Consider the following 15715-nt stretch of genomic DNA (forward strand, 5'->3'; position numbering starts at 1 on the left):
ATTCTTCGAATTTATGCATGTGTCTTCATTAATCTTCAAGTTGTTCTTGATGATTTCCTTGTTTTGATCTTTGAATTCTATTGACTTGAGTGTTTTGGTTATTTCTCATGTGCATTTTGTTAGTGTCAGTATTATACAAACTTCTAAGTTTGGTGTCTTGCATGCATTGTTTATTTGATTTTAGTTGCATTTTGATTATTCCTCACTATTAAAAATCCAAAAATATTTTTAATTTGTGTCTTTTCAAGTCAATAATACAGAGAATTGAAGATTCAGAACATACTGCAGAGGAATCACACAGAAAAAGCTGGGCATTCAAAAATGCCCAGTGAAGAAGACAGACTGGCGTTTAAACGCCAGCCAGGGTGCCTGGCTGGGCGTTTAACGCCCAAAAGGGTAGTAGTTTGGGCGTTAAACGCCAGAATGTGCACCATTCTGGGCGTTTAACGCCAGGATGGCACAAGAGGGAAGATTTTGTTTTTCAAATCAATTTTTTTCAAGTTTTCAAAGTTTTTCAAAATCAAATCTTTTTCAAATCAAATCTTTTCAATCAAATGTTTTCAAAATCAATTTCTTTCTTTTTTCAAAGATACTTACTAACAATTAATGATTTGATTGAACATCTCAAGTTTGTTGCCTTTTCTGTTGAGAAAGGTTTAATGTTTGAATCATATCTTTTCTTGTTAGGCAAGTCATTAATTTTTAAAATCAAATCTTTTTAAAATTGTTTTCAAATCATATCTTTTCAATCATATCTTTTTAAAACCATAATTTTTCAATCACATCTTTTTCAAAATAGTTTTCAAATCATATCTTTTTGATTTCTAATTTCAAAAATCTTTTTCAAAAATTACTTGATTTCTTTTCCACTCTTGATTTTCGAAAATCAATTAAAGTTTTTTTTAAAAATGTTTTCAAAATCTTTTTAACTTAATTTTCTTCCTCTCTTCTCATATCCTTCTATTTAAGGACTAACACTATTCCTTAATGCAAAATTCGAACTCCATCCTCTTTGATAAGTTCGAATTTTCTACTTCTGCCTTCTATTTTTCTTCCTCTGACACCTCAAGGAATCTCTATACTGTGACATAGAAGATTCCACATTTTCTTGTTCTCTTCTCTTTCATATGAGCAGGAACAAAGACAAAGGCATTTTTGTTGAAGCTGACCCTGAACCTGAAAGGACCTTGAAGCGAAAACTAAGAGAAGCTAAGGCACAACTCTCTGTAAAGGACCTAACAGAAATCTTCAAAGAAGAAGAAGACATGGCAGCCGAAAACAACAATAATGCAAGGAAGGTGCTGGGTGACTTTACTGCACCTACTCCCGACTTCTATGGGAGAAGCATCTCTATCCCTGCCATTGGAGCAAACAACTTTGAGCTTAAGCCTCAATTAGTTTCTCTAATGCAACAGAATTGCAAGTTCCATGGACTTCCATTGGAAGATCCTCATCAGTTCTTAGCTGAATTCTTGCAAATCTGTGACACTGTCAAGACTAATGGGGTAGACCCTGAAGTCTATAGACTTATGCTATTCCCTTTTGCTGTAAGAGACAAAGCTAGGACATGGTTGGACTCACAACCTAAAGAAAGCCTGGACTCTTGGGAAAAGCTAGTCAATGCCTTCTTGGCAAAGTTCTTTCCACCTCAAAAATTGAGTAAGCTTAGAGTGGAAGTCCAAACCTTCAGATAGAAGGATGGAGAATCCCTCTATGAAGCTTGGGAAAGATACAAACAATTGATCAGAAAATGTCCTTCTGACATGCTTTCTGAATGGAGCATCATAGGTATTTTCTATGATGGTCTCTCTGAACTATCCAAGATGTCTTTGGATAGCTCTGCTGGAGGATCTCTTCATCTGAAGAAGACGCCTACAGAGGCTCAAGAACTCATTGAAATGGTTGCAAATAACCAATTCATGTACACTTCTGAAAGGAATCCTGTGAACAATGGGACAAGTCAGAAGAAAGGAGTTCTTGAGATGGATGCTCTGAATGCCATACTGGCTCAGAATAAGATATTGACTCAACAAGTCAATTTGATTTCTCAAAGTCTGTCTGGAATGCAAAATGCACCAAGCAGTACTAAAGATGCTTTATCTAAAGAAGAAGCTTATGATCCTGAGAACCCTTTAATGGAAGAGGTGAATTACCTAGGAGAACCCTATGGAAACACCTATAATTCTTCATGGAGAAATCACCCAAATTTCTCATGGAAGAATCAAGAGAGACCTCAACAAGGTCTCAACAATAATGGTGGAAGAAACAGGTTTAGCAATGGCAAGCCTTTTCCATCATCTTCTCAGCAACAGACAGAGAATTCTAAGCAGAACCCTTCTGACTTAGCAACCATGGTCTCTGATCTAATCAAAACCACTCAAAGTTTCATGACTGAAATAAGGTCCTCCATTAGGAATTTGGAGGCACAAGTGGGACAGCTGAGTAAGAAAATTACTGAATTCCCTCCAAGTACTCTTCCAAGCAATACAGAAGAAAATCCAAAAGGAGAGTGCAAGGTCATCAACATGGCCGAATTTGGAGAGGAAGGAGAGGAGGTGAACGCCACTGAGGAAGACCTCAGTGGGCGTGCACTGACCTCCACTGAGTTCCCAAATGAGGAACCATGGGAATCTGAGGCTCAAAATGAGACCATAGAGATTCCATTGGATTTACTTCTGCCATTCATGAGCTCTGATGAGTATTCTTCCTCTGAAGAGGATGAGTATGTCACTGAAGAGCAAGTTGCTAAATACCTTGGAGCAATCATGAAGCTAAAAGACAAGTTATTTGGAAATGAGACTTGGGAGAACGAACCTCCTTTGCTCACCAAAGAACTGGATGACTTGTCTAGGCAGAAATTACCTCAAAAGAGACAAGATCCTGGGAAGTTTTCCATACCTTGTACCATAGGCACCATGACTTTCAAGAAGGCCCTGTGTGACTTAGGATCAAGTGTAAACCTCATGCCTCTCTCTGTAATGGAGAAGCTAGGGATCTTTGAGGTACAAGCTGCAAGAATCTCATTAGAGATGGCAGACAATTCAAGAAAACAAGCTTATGGACTTGTAGAGGATGTTCTGGTGAAGATTGAAGACCATTACATCCCTACTGATTTCATAGTCCTAGAGACTGGGAAGTGCATGGATGAATCCATCATCCTTGGCAGACCCTTCCTTGCCACAGCAAAGGCTGTGATTGATGTTGATGGAGGTGAACTGATCATTCAAGTGAATGAAGAATCCTTTGTGTTTAAGGCTCAAGGATATCCCTCTGTCACCATGGAGAGGAAGCATGAAGAGCTTCTCTCAAATCAGAGACAAACAGAGCCCCCACAGTCAAACTCTAAGTTTGGTGTTGAACCCCCACATTCAAACTCTAAGTTTGGTGTTGGGAGGTTCTAACATTGCTCTGAGTATCTGTGAGGCTCCATGAGAGCCCACTGTCAAGCTACTGACATTAAAGAAGCGCTTGTTGGGAGGCAACCCAATGTTATACTTTATCTATTTTCTTTTGCTATTTTATTTTATTTTGTAGGTTGATGATCATGAGAAGTCACATAATCAATTGAAAAAGCAAAAACAGAATGAAAAACAGGAAGAAAAATAGCACACCCTGGAGGAAGGCCTTGCTGGCGTTTAAACGCCAGTAAGAGTAGCAGTTGGGCGTTTAACGCCCAGTCTGGCACCATTCTGGGCGTTTAACGCCAGAAAGGGGCACCAGACTGGCGTTAAACGCCAGAAAGGGGCACCAGCCCGGCGTTTAACGCCAGAAATGGCTCAAAACGTGATTTTGAATGCCACTTGGTGCAGGGATGACTTTTCCTTGACACCTCAGGATCTGTGGACCCTATAGGATCCCCACCTACCCCACCACCCTCTCTCTTCTTCTTCACCCATTCACCAATCACTTCAAACCACTTTCCCTCCCAAACCCACCCTTACATGACCGAACCCTACCCCTCTCTTCACCTACCTCACCATTCATAATCAAACCACTTCTTGCCCCCTTTTGGCCGAACCATAAGCCACCTCCATCTCCTCCATTTCTTCTTCTTCTACTCTCTTATTTCTTCTTTTGCTCGAGGACGAGCAAACCTTTTAAGTTTGGTGTGGTAAAAGCGTTGCTTTTTGTTTTTCCATAACCATTTATGGCATCCAAGGCCGGAGAAACCTCTAGAAAGAGGAAAGGGAAGGCAAAAGCTTCCACCTCCGAGTCATGGGAGATGGAGAGATTCATCTCAAGGGTGCATCAAGACCACTTCTATGAAGTTGTGGCCTTGAAGAAGGTGATCCATGAGGTCCCTTTCAAACTCAAAAAGGGTCAACTTTGATCAAAATGTTGGACCAAGTCTTCACAGACATTTGTGAAGAGGGCGCTCAATGGAAGAGAGATTCAAGAAGGGAAGCCGGTTCAACTGAGAAGGCATGACCTCAAGCCCATCACTAAGAAAAAGATGGAGCAAACAAGAGATCCTCCTCCTCATGAAGTCCCTAAGATGCCTCAAGGGATGCACTTTCCTCCACAAGACTATTGGGAGCAAATTAAACACCTCCCTAGGAGAGTTGAGTTCCAACATGGGACAACTAAGGGTGGAGCACCAAGAACACTCCATTCTCCTCCATGAAATTAGAGAAGATCAAAGAATCATGAGAGAGGAGCAATAAAGACAAGGAAGAGACATTGAGGAGCTCAAGCTCTCCATAAGACCTTCAAGAGGAAGAACAAGCCGCCATCACTGAGGTGGACCCGTTCTTTAATCTCCTTGTTCTTTATTTGCTTGTTTTTCGAATTTTCATGCTTGTGTTTATCTATGTTTGTGTCTTATGATCATTAGTGTCTTAGTGTCTATGCCTTAAAGCTATGAATATGAATCCATCATCTTTCTTAAATGAAAACTGTTTTTATTACAAAAGAACAAGAAGTACAGGATTTCGAATTCATCTTTAAAACTAGCTTAATTAGTTTGATGTGGTGACAATACTTTTTGTTTTCTGAATGTATGCTTAAATAGTGCATATGTCTTTTGAATTTGTGGTTCATGAATGTTAAAGTTGTTGGCTCTTGAAAGAATGATGAAAAAGGAGACATGTTACTGAGGATCTGAAAAATCATAAAAATGATTCTTGAAGCAAGAAAAAGCAGTGAATAAAAAAAAAAAGAAGAACGAAAAAAAAAGGAGAAAAAGAAAGAAAGAAAAAGAAAGAAATAAAGTTGTGATCCAAGGCAAAAAGAGTGTGCTTAAGAACCCTGGACACCTCTAATTGGGGACTCTAGCAAAGCTGAGTCACAATCTGAAAAGGTTCACCCAATTATGTGTCTGTGGCATGTATGTATCCGGTGGTAATACTGGAAGACAGAGTGCTTTGGGCCACGGCCAAGACTCAATAAGTAGCTGTGTTCAAGAATCATCATACTTAACTAGGAGAATCAATAACACTATCTGGATTCTGAGTTCCTAAAGAAGCCAATCATTCTGAATTTCAAAGGATAGAGTGAGATGCCAAAACTGTTCGGAGGCAAAAAGCTACTAGTCCCGCTCATCTAATTTGGAGCTAATTTTCATTGATAATTTGGAGTCTATAGTATATTCTCTTCTTTTTATCTTATTTGATTTTCAGTTGCTTGAGGACAAGCAACAATTTAAGTTTGGTGTTGTGATGAGCGGATAATTTATACGCTTTTTGGCATTGTTTTTAGTATGTTTTTGGTAGTTTGAGTTGAGTTTTTATTATATTTTTATTAGTTTTTAGTTAAAATTCACTTTTCTGGACTTTACTATGAGTTTGTGTGTTTTTCTGTGATTTCAGGTATTTTCTGGCTGAAATTGAGGGATCTGAGCAAAAATCTGATTCAGAGACTGAAAAGGACTGCAGATGCTGTTGGATTCTGACCTCCCTGCACTCGAAGTGGATTTTCTGGAGCTACAGAATCCCAATTGGCGCGTTCTCAACGGCGTTGGAAAGTAGATATCCTGGGCTTTCCAGCAATATATGATAGTTTATACTTTGCCCAAGATTTGATGGCCCAAACCGGCGTTCAAAGTCACCCTCAGAAATCCCAGCGTTAAACGCCGGAACTGGCACCTAAATGGGAGTTAAACGCCCAAACTGGCATAAAAGCTGGCGTTTAACTCCAAGAAGAGTCTCTACACGAAAATGCTTCATTGCTCAGCCCAAGCACACACCAAGTGGGCCCGGAAGTGGATTTTTATGTCATTTACTCATCTCTGTACACCCTAGGCTACTAGTTTTCTATATATAGGACCTTTGACTATTGAATTTTCGTCTTGGTTCTTCTGGTTCCCTCTCTGGGGCCGAAACCAATGATCACTCTTGTTCTTATGTATTTTCAATGGTGGAGTTTCTACACACCATAGATTAAGGTGTGGAGCTCTGCTGTACCTCGAGTATTAATGCAATTACTATTGTTCTTCTATTCAATTCCGCTTGTTCTTTGTCCAAGATATCACTTGTTCTTCAACTTAATGAATGTGATGATCCGTGACACTCATCACCATTCTCACTCATGAACAAAGTGACTGACAACCACTCTTGTTCTACAAGCATACGAGGCCCTAGTGTTTATCTCTTGGATTCTTTAACCGGAATCTTCGTGGTATAGGCGAGAACTGATGGCGGCATTCAAGAGAATCCGGAAGGTCTAACCTTGTCTGTGGTATTCTGAGTAGGATTCAATGATTGAATGACTGTGACGTGCTTCAAACTCCTAGCAGGCGGGGCGTTAGTGACAGACGCAAAAGAATCGCTGGATTCTATTCCGGCCTGACCGAGAACCGACAGCTGATTAGCCATATGCTGTGACAGAGCATAGGAACATTTTCACTTAGAGGATGGGAGGTAGCCACTGACAACGGTGAAACCCTTGCATAAGCTTGCCATGGAAAGGAGTAAGAAGGATTGAATGAAGACAGTAGGAAAGCAGAGAGACGGAAGGGAAGGCATCTTCATACGCTTATCTGAAGCTCTCACCAATGATATACATAAGTATCTCTATCTTTATCTTTATGCTTTATTCATCATCTATACCCATTTGAGTCTGCCTGACTGAGATTTACAAGGTGACCATAGCTTGCTTCATACCAACAATCTCCGTGGGATCGACCCTTACTCGCGTAAGGTTTATTACTTGGACGACCCAGTGCACTTGCTGGTTAGTTGTGCGGAGTTGTGTTTATGCCATGGTATTGAGCACCAAGTCTTTGGAGCCATTACCGGGGATTGTTCTGTGTAAAAGTAGCGATCACAATTTCGTGCACCAAGGGCTTAAAGAAAAAGGTAGCTAATTATGTCTCAAAATGTTTAACCTGCTAGAAGGTGAAGATGGAACATCAGAAGCCGTCAGGAACCCTGCAACCCTTGAAAATACCACAATGGAAATAGCAGCAGATCACTATAGATTTTGTCACGGGATTGCCAAGGACCTCAATAGGAGATGATACTATTTCGGTGATTATGGACAGGTTAATAGAATTAGCACATTTTCTTTCGATTCGAGTTGACTATACTTTAGAAAGGCTAGCACGGCTATATATTCAAGAAATTATACGATTGCACGGGATACCTTCGTCAATTGTTTCAGATCGAGATCCGAGATTTACTTCCAGATTCTCGGGAGCTTTTCAGAAAGCTTTGGGAACAGAATTGCACATGAGTACAACATACCATCCTCAGATAGACGGACAATCAGAGCGGACAATTCAGACATTAGACATGCTAAGATCTTGTGTGATGGATAACCAAGGCAGTTGGGATAAATATTTGCCGTTGGTCGAGTTCGTCTACAACAACAGTTACCAACAAAGTATCGGGATGGCACCATATGAAGCTCTCTACGGAAGAAGATGCCAGACACGATTGTATTTGAATGACGACGGAGAAGCTAGTGTCTTAGGTCTAGACTTAGTGCAAGAAACTACTGAGAAGATAAAGGGGATTCGTCAGAAGATCCAAATAGCACAAAGCCGTCAAAAGAGCTATGCCGATAATAGACGTAGGCCCTTAGAGTTTAGTGACGTAGACCATATCTTTCTAAAAGTAACCCCGACTACTGGAATAGTTAGAGCCCTTAAGACTAAAAAGCTTAACCCTCGATACATAGGACCTTTCCAAATACTTAAAAGAGTCGGTCTAGTAGCCTATCAAGTAGCCCTTCCTCCATATCTGTCAAACCTTCATGATGTTTTTTTTGTCTCGTAACTTAAGAAATATATTCCCAACGAGAGTCACGTTTTACAACCAGAGACAGTATAGTTACGAAACGATTTGACATATTAAGTAACACCGGTTTAGATCATAGAAAGAAGTGATAAGCGACTGAGGGGTATAACTGTTCGCTTGGTCAAAGTGACTTGGGAACAAAAAGGAGAAGAAGAGCACACTTGGGAACTAGAAGATAAGATGAAAGCTAATTACCCATAACTATTCTCAGGTAACTGAAATTTTGAGAGTCACATTTTCTTTTAGGAGGGTAGAATGTAACAACCCTGATTTCCAAGTACGCGAGATCATTTCTGAAAGTACGGATTTCTCCCGAAGATTAGTGGTGCGCGAAATTGTGATCACTACACAACTTTGCACAACTAACCAGCAAGTGCACTGGGTCATCCAAGTAATACCTTACGTGAGTAAGGGTCGATCCCACGGAGATTGTTGGTATGAAGCAAGCTATGGTCCTCTTGTAAATCTCAGTCAGGCAGACTCAAATGGGTATAGATGATGAATAAAACATAAAGATAAAGATAGAGATACTTATGTATATCATTGGTGAGAGCTTCAGATAAGCGTATGAAGATGCTTGGTCCCTTCCGTCTCTCTGCTTTCCTACTGTCTTCATCCAATCCTTCTTACTCCTTTCCATGGCAAGCTTATGCAAGGGTTTCACCGTTGTCAGTGGCTACCTCCCATCCTCTCATTGGAAATGTTCAACGCACCCTGTCACGGCACGGCTATCCATCTGTCGGTTCTCAATCAGGCCGGAATAGAATCCAGTGATTCTTTTGCGTCTGTCACTAACGCCCCGCCTTCAGGAGTTTGAAGCACGTCACAGTCATTCAATCATTGAATCCTACTCAGAATACCACAGACAAGGTTAGACCTTCTGGATTCTCTTGAATGCCGCCATCAGTTCTTGCCTATACCACGAAGACTCTGATCTCACGGAATGGCTGGCTCGTTTGTCAGGCGAGCACTCGGTTGTCAGGCGATCAACCATGCATCGTGTATCAGGAATCCAAGAGATATTCACTAGAGCCTCGAATGCTTGTAGAACAAGAGTGGTTGTCAGTCACTTTGTTCATGAGTGAGAATGATGATGAGTGTCACGGATCATCACATTCATCAAGTTGAAGAACAAGTGATATCTTGGACAAAGAACAAGCGGAATTGAATAGAAGAACAATAGTAATTGCATTAATACTCAAGGTACAGCAGAGCTCCACACCTTAATCTATGGTGTGTAGAAACTCCACCGTTGAAAATACATAAGAACAAGAGTGATCATTGGCTTCGGTCCCAAAGAGGGAACCAGAAGAACCAAGATCTGATCTAAGAACTAGATGTCCGAAGATGAAAAATACAATAGTAAAAGGTCCTACTTATAGGGAACTAGTAGCTTAAGAATTACAAAGATGAGTAAGTGACATAAAGATCCACTTCCGGGCCCACTTGGTGTGTGCTTGGGCTGAGCAATGAAGCATTTTTCGTGTAGAGACTCTTCTTGGAGTTAAACGCCAGCTTTTATGCCAGTTTGGGCGTTTAACGCTGGGAATTCTGAGGGTGACTTTGAACGCCGGTTTGGGCCATCAAATCTTGGGCAAAGTATGGACTATCATATATTGCTGGAAAGCCCAGAATGTCTACTTTCCAACGCCGTTGAGAGCGCGCCAATTGGGCTTCTGTAGCTCCAGAAAAATCCACTTCGAGTGCAGGGAGGTCAGAATCCAACAGCATCTGCAGTCCTTTTCAGTCTCTGAATCAGATTTTTGCTCAGGTCCCTCAATTTCAGCCAGAAAATACCTGAAATCACAGAAAAACACACAAACTCATAGTAAAGTCCAGAAAAGTGAATTTTAACTAAAAACTAATAAAAATATACTAAGAACTCAACTAAAACTACTAAAAACATACTAAAAACAATGCCCAAAAGCGTACAAATTATCCGCTCATCACAACACCAAACTTAAATTGTTGCTTGTCCCCAAGCAACTGAAAATCAAATAAGATAAAAAGAAGAGAATATGCAATGAACTCCAAAAACATCTATGAAGATCAGTATTAATTAGATGAGCGGGGCTTTTAGCTTTTTGCCTCTGAATAGTTTTGGCATCTCACTCTATCCTTTGAAATTCAGAATGATTGGCTTCTTTAGGAACTCAGAATCCAGATAGTGTTATTGATTCTCCTAGTTAAGTATGATGATTCTTGAACACAGTTATTTATTGAGTCTTGGCCGTGGCCCAAAGCACTCTGTCTTCCAGTATTACCACCGGATACATACATGCCACATACACATAATTAGGTGAACCTTTTCAGATTGTGACTCAGCTTTGCTAAAGTCCCCAATTAGAGGTGTCCAGGGTTCTTAAGCACACTCTTTTTGCCTTGGATCACAACTTTATTTCTTTCTTTTTCTTTCTTTTTCCCTTTTTTTTCGTTTTTTTTTCTTTTTTTTTTGTATTCACTGCTTTTTCTTGCTTCAAGAATCATTTTTATGATTTTTCAGATCCTCAGTAACATGTCTCCTTTTTCATCATTCTTTCAAGAGCCAACATTCATGAACCATAAATTCAAAAGACATATGCACTGTTCAAGCATACATTCAGAAAACAAAAGTGTTGCCACCACATCAAAATAATTAAACTGTTATAAAATTCAAAATTCATGCAATTCTTCTCCTTTTCAATTAAGAACATTGTTAATTTAAGAAAGGTGATGGATTCATAGGACATTCATAACTTTAAGGCATAGATACTAATGATCACAAGACACAAACATAGGCAAACATAAGCATGAAAATTTTCGAAAAACAAGAAAAACAAAGAACAAGGAGATTAAAGAACGGGTCCACCTTAGTGATGGCGGCTTGTTCTTCCTCTTGAAGGTCTTATGGAGTGCTTGAGCTCCTCAATGTCTCTTCCTTGTCTTTGTTGCTCCTCTCTCATGATCCTTTGATCTTCTCTAATTTCATGGAGGAGAATGGAGTGTTCTTGGTGCTCCACCCTTAGTTGTCCCATGTTGGAACTCAATTCTCCTAGGGAGGTGTTAATTTGCTCCCAATAGTCTTGTGGAGGAAAGTGCATCCCTTGAGACATCTCAGGGATCTCATGATGAGAGGGGTCTCTTGTTTGCTCCATCCTTTTCTTAGTGATGGACTTGTCCTCATCAATAAGGATGTCTCCTTCTATGTCCACTCCAACTGAATAACAGAGGTGACAAATGAGATGAGGAAAGGCTAACCTTGCCAAGGTAGAGGACTTGTCCGCCACCTTATAGAGTTCTTGGGCTATAACCTCATGAACTTCCACTTCTTCTCCAATCATGATGTTATGAATCATGATGGCCCGGTCTAGAGTAACTTCGGACCGGTTGCTAGTGGGAATAATTGAGCATTGGATAAACTCCAACCATCCTCTAGCCACGGGTTTGAGGTCATGCCTTCTTAATTGAACCGGCTTCCCTCTTGAATCTCTCTTCCATTGGGCGCCCTCTTCACAGATGTCAGTGAGGACTTGGTCCAACCTTTGATCAAAGTTGACCCTTCTAGTGTAAGGATGTTCATCTCCTTGCATCATAGGCAAGTTGAATGCCAACCTTACATTTTTCGGACTAAAATCCAAGTATTTCCCCCGAACCATAGTAAGCCAATTCTTTGGATCCGGGTTCATACTTTGATCATGGTTCTTGGTGATCCATGCATTGGCATAGAACTCTTGAACCATTAAGATTCCGACTTGTTGAATGGGGTTGGTGAGAACTTCCCAACCTCTTCTTCTAATCTCATGTCGGATCTCCGGATATTCACTCTTTTTGAGTGAAAAAGGGACCTCAGGGATCACCTTCTTCAAGGCCACAGCTTCATAGCAGTGGTCTTGATGCACCCTTGAGATGAATCTCTCCATCTCCCATGACTCGGAGGTGGAAGCTTTTGCCTTCCCTTTCCTCTTTCTAGAGGTTTCTCCGGCCTTGGATGCCATAAATGGTTATGGAAAAACAAAAAGCAATGCTTTTACCACACCAAACTTAAAAGGTTTGCTCGTCCTCGAGCAAAAGAAGAAAGAAGAGAGTAGAAGTAGAAGAAATGAGGAAGAAGGGAATGGCTTTGTCTTCGGCCAAAGAGGGAGAGAAGTGGTGTTTAGGTTGTGTGAAAATGAAGGGGTGAAGAAGGGTTTATATAGGAGAGGGGGGCTCATGGTTCGGTCATATATGGGTGGGTTTGGGAGGGAAAGTGGTTTGAATTTGAAGGGTGAGGTAGGTGGGGTTTTATGAAGGATGGATGTGAGTGGTGAAGAGAAAGATGGGATTTGATAGGTGAAGGGTTTTTGGGGAAGAGGTATTGAGTGATTGGTGAATGGGTGAAGAAGATGAGAGAGTGGTGGGGTTGGTTGGGGATCCTGTGGGGTCCACAGATCCTGAGGTGTCAAGGAAAAGTCATCCCTGCACCAAATGGCAAGAAAAAACACGTTTTGTGCCAAATCTGGCGTTAAACGCCGGGCTGGTGCCCATTTCTGGCGTTTAACGCCAGGTTCTTGCCCTTTCCTGGCGTTTAACGCCAGTCTGGTGCCCCTTTCTGGCGTTAAACGCCCAGAATGGTGCCAGACTGGGCGTTAAACGCCCATCTGCTAGCCTCACTGGCGTTTAAACGCCAGCAGGTTCTTCCTCCAGGGTGTGCTGTTTTTCTTCCTGTTTTTCATTCCGTTTTTGCTTTTTCAATTGATTTTGTGACTTCTTATGATCATCAACCTACAAAAAAAAATAAAATAACAAAAGAAAATAGATGAAATATAACATTGGGTTGCCTCCCAACAAGCGCTTCTTTAATGTCAGTAGCTTGACAGTGGGCTCTCATGGAGCCTCACATTTTCTCAGAGCAATATTGGAACCTCCCAACACCAAACTTAGAGTTTGAATGTGGGGGTTCAACACCAAACTTAGAGTTTGGTTGTGGCCTCCCAACACCAAACTTAGAGTTTGACTGTGGGGGCTCTGCTTGACTCTGATTTGAGAGAAGCTCTTCATGCTTCCTCTCCATGGTGACAGAGGGGTATCCTTGAGCCTTAAACACAAAGGATTCTTCATTCACTTGAATGATCAGTTCACCTCCATCAACATCAATCACAGCCTTTGCTGTGGCTAGGAAGGGTCTGCCAAGGATGATGGTTTCATCCATGCACTTCCCAGTCTCTAGGACTATTAAATCAGCAGGGATGTAATGGTCTTCAATCTTCACCAAAACATCCTCTACAAGTCCATAAGCTTGTTTTCTTGAGTTGTCTGCCATCTCTAGTGAGATTCTTGCAGCTTGTACCTCAAAGATCCCTAGCTTCTCCATTACAGAGAGAGGCATGAGGTTTACACTTGACCCTAAGTCACACAGAGTCTTCTTGAAGGTCATGGTGCCTATGGTGCAAGGTATGGAAAACTTCCCAGGATCTTGTCTCTTTTGAGGTAATTTCTGCCTAGACAAGTCATCCAGTTCCTTGGTGAGCAAAGGAGGTTCGTCCTCCCAAGTCTCATTTCCAAATAACTTGTCATTTAGCTTCATGATTGCTCCAAGGTATTTAGCAACTTGCTCTTCAGTGACATACTCATCCTCTTCAGAGGAAGAACACTCATCAGAGCTCATGAAAGGCAGAAGTAAGTCCAATGGAATCTCTATGGTCTCATTTTGAGCCTCAGATTCCCATGGTTCCTCTTTAGGGAACTCATTGGAGGCTAGTGCACGCCCATTGAGGTCTTCCTCAGTGGCGTTCACGTCCTCTCCCTCCTCTCCAAATTCGGCCATGTTGATGGCCATGCACTCTCCTTTTGGATTTTCTTCTGTGTTGCTTGGGAGAGAACTTGGAGGGAGTTCAGTAACTTTCTTGCTCAGCTGTCCCACTTGTGCCTCCAAATTCCTAATGGAGGATCTTGTTTCAGTCATGAAACTTTGAGTGGTTTTGATTAGATCAGAGATCATGGTTGCTAAGTCAGAGGTGTTCTGCTTAGAATTCTCTGTCTGTTGCTGAGAAGATGATGGAAAAGGCTTGCCATTGCTAAACCTGTTTCTTCCACCATTATTGTTGTTGAAACCTTGTTGAGGTCTCTCTTGATTCTTCCATGAGAAATTTGGGTGATTTCTCCATGAAGAATTATAGGTGTTTCCATAGGGTTCTCCTAGGTAATTCACCTCTTCCATTGAAGGGTTCTCAGGATCATAAGCTTCTTCTTCAGATGAAGCATCCTTAGTACTGTTTGGTGCATTTTGCATTCCAGACAGACTTTGAGAAATCAAATTGACTTGCTGAGTCAATATCTTATTCTGAGCCAGAATGGCATTCAGAGTATCAATCTCAAGAACTCATTTCTTCTGACTTGTCCCATTGTTCACAGGATTCCTTTCAGAAGTGTACATGAATTGGTTATTTGCAACCATTTCAATTAGCTCTTGAGCTTCTGTAGGCGTCTTCTTCAGATGAAGAGATCCTCCAGCAGAGCTATCCAAAGACATCTTGGATAGTTCAGAGAGACCATCATAGAAAATACCTATGATGCTCCATTCAGAAAGCATGTCAGAAGGACATTTTCTGATCAATTGTTTGTACCTTTCCCAAGCTTCATAGAGGGATTCTCCTTCCTTCTGTCTGAAGGTTTGGACTTCCACTCTAAGCTTACTCAATTTTTGAGGTGGAAAGAACTTTGCCAAGAAGGCATTGACTAGCTTTTCCCATGAGTCCAGGCTTTCTTTAGGTTGTGAGTCTAACCATGTCCTAGCTCTGTCTCTTACAGCAAAAGGGAATAGCATAAGTCTGTAGACCTCAGGGTCAACCCCATTAGTCTTGACAGTGTCACAGATTTGCAAGAATTCAGCTAAGAACTGATGAGGATCTTCCAATGGAAGTCCATGGAACTTGCAATTCTATTGCATTAGAGAAACTAATTGAGGCTTAAGCTCAAAGTTGTTTGCTCCAATGGCAGGGATAGAGATGCTTCTCCCATAGAAGTCGGGAGTAGGTGCAGTAAAGTCACCCAGCACCTTCCTTGCATTGTTGTTGTTGTTGTTGTTGTTTTCGGCTGCCATGGTTTCTTCTTCTTTGAAGAATTCGGTTAGGTCCTCTACAGAGAATTGTGCCTTAGCTTCTCTTAGCTTTCGCTTCAAGGTCCTTTCAGGTTCAGGGTCAGCTTCAACAAGAATGCCTTTGTCTTTGTTCCTGCTCATATGAAAGAGAAGAGAACAAGAAAGTGTGGAATCCTCTATGTCACAGTATAGAGATTCCTTGAGGTGTCAGAGGAACAGAAAAATAGAAGGAAGGGGTAGAAGAATTCGACCTTAATTAGATAGAGTTCGAATTGTGCATTGAGAAGGAGTGGTACTCCATAAATGGAAGGATGTGGGAAAGAGAGGAAGAAATTTTCGAAAATCAAGTGAAATATTTTGAAAACATTTTAAATAAAATTTTTAATTAATTTTCGAAAATCAAGAGTGGGAAAGAAATCAAGTG

General features: G+C 41.1%; 2 non-coding genes across 2 annotated transcripts; one reads left to right on the forward strand and one right to left on the reverse strand.

Annotated features, from left to right (window-relative positions):
• Positions 1–1661: 1661 nt before the first annotated feature.
• LOC130958832 (small nucleolar RNA R71) lies at positions 1662–1769 on the reverse strand. The gene has a single exon (XR_009077935.1). It is a non-coding gene; the product is annotated as a small nucleolar RNA R71 (small nucleolar RNA).
• A 13009-nt stretch (positions 1770–14778) lies between these two features.
• Positions 14779–14886, forward strand: LOC130958686 (small nucleolar RNA R71). The gene has a single exon (XR_009077795.1). It is a non-coding gene; the product is annotated as a small nucleolar RNA R71 (small nucleolar RNA).
• Positions 14887–15715: the final 829 nt, after the last annotated feature.

The sequence above is a fragment of the Arachis stenosperma genome, chromosome 10 (genome assembly GCF_014773155.1).
Source record: "Arachis stenosperma cultivar V10309 chromosome 10, arast.V10309.gnm1.PFL2, whole genome shotgun sequence".
Classification (NCBI taxonomy): Eukaryota; Viridiplantae; Streptophyta; class Magnoliopsida; order Fabales; family Fabaceae; genus Arachis; species Arachis stenosperma.